Genomic DNA, 1,789 nt, shown 5'->3' on the forward strand with positions numbered 1-1,789 from the left:
GGCCTATATAGGTAATTAAGGTCAAAAATATCGAAATTTGGGGTTTTATCGACTGTTATACCTCATTTAACTTAGAACAGGACAGCAACGGTTAAAATATCGAACTGAAGATGTAAAAGGTCGAAATACATCATTTTGTTTTGTTAGCCTCTGCACGGTGTAAGAAAAGGGACCTCTTGTCGCTCCATGTTATTTTAATCATAACGTCAAGAGGTCCCATTTCCAATATTTACTTTATACACAGACTTAAGTCCAAAAAATGAATTGTCCTGCATTCTAGTGAAAATTTAGATAACTACAACGAATTCAGTTTACTGAGAACAAAATATCTCACAAATTTTGCGGTCCCGACAAGAGGTACCATTTCTTATTCTATTTGTAAAAAAAGCAAATCATGTGTCAAACTTCACCAGAAAAAGTTAAAAAAGGTGGCCTGTTGAAGGGCGAGAAACTGAATGATTTGAAGACCCTCCTCACAAACCACTATGGACAAGACTGGAAGTTAAGTTACATCATTGACTATATATACCTACAGGTAGGTATATATAGTCAATGGTTACATCCAAAATTGAAGTTCTACAGCACATAACAAGATCTCTATTCACATAACAAGGCAAATAGGCAAATGTTTCAAAACCCGTTAAGTCCCATTTTCAGTTTCAAAGCTCATTATCATTATGTCCAACATATTTTATTAATTTGTAAATAAACCTCCTATGTCAAATGATTGGGATTCTAAGTACCAGATTTATGAAAATATAAATAAAAACGAGGAATAGAAATAAATGTTATGCTTAAATTCTTAATTAAATCAGACCTTTTTTAGTTTTCTTAAAAATTTCCTTGGATGGAAATTACGAGTCTCGCAACTGATGAGCGACTATAAATACGTATTGGCGTTAATTATTATGATGAAGAGCAGGGAGTGCTGCAACTAAAATTTATAACAGTGTAATAAATTTCACATAACAGTTAATAACAATACGTATTTAGTCTTGCACATGTGAAAGAGAAATTGCCAAATTAGAATGTCCAGCTAGCAGCATAGACTAACCAACGCAAGTGAGAATGTTTAATCAATGCTAGTAGAGTAAAATAGGTTAATTTAGCTAAGACATTGCAGGTAGCAAAGAGCAGACAAAGACTTAAAAATCTATTAACATCGATGTTTTAGCCCTACAATGATGTTATCGGTGGGTGGCACCATTATGTAAATCAATGGTGACACGTTGACGACACAGTCAACTAACTAAACCACGGCCGCCATTAACTCCAGGCTGCGGCCTTCGAAGTGGCAACGTCGCAAGTGGTGTTGTAACAGCTGTTTTTTTTTGGAAGCAGCTAAAGGTATTTTTGTATTTACGAAAGATTGGTAATGGTTACTGGACTATGACAATATTGGCTCCACTTAAAATGTACATATATAGATTTTTAATTTATATTGTTTCGGTTTTCAATTCCGTATGTTTTATTTTCAATATTTTAATAAATTTATGTTCCTAAATTTTAATTTAAATCAATAAAGCGCGAATTAATGAGGTGACGTCACCTGTCTGCCATGTTATCTTATAGGACGTCTTTCACTAAACAACACCACTTGTGACGTTGCCAATTCTACCAGGCCGCGGCCTGTAGTAGCTAAGGGCGGCCGTGACTAAACCCTACAGAATGAATTCGCTCTCGCTCTCACTTGAGTCTGAGCCCCAAACACTATCAGTCAGTCTACCACACTCACTTTTACGGTGGTGTGGTAAGTGGTGGTTAAAAAAAATGTTGTCAATTTCAATTT

The sequence above is a fragment of the Macrosteles quadrilineatus genome, unplaced genomic scaffold (assembly GCF_028750875.1).
Source record: "Macrosteles quadrilineatus isolate MER2022 unplaced genomic scaffold, UCM_ALF_1.0 Scaffold_7__1_contigs__length_78375512, whole genome shotgun sequence".
Taxonomy (NCBI): Eukaryota; Metazoa; Arthropoda; class Insecta; order Hemiptera; family Cicadellidae; genus Macrosteles; species Macrosteles quadrilineatus.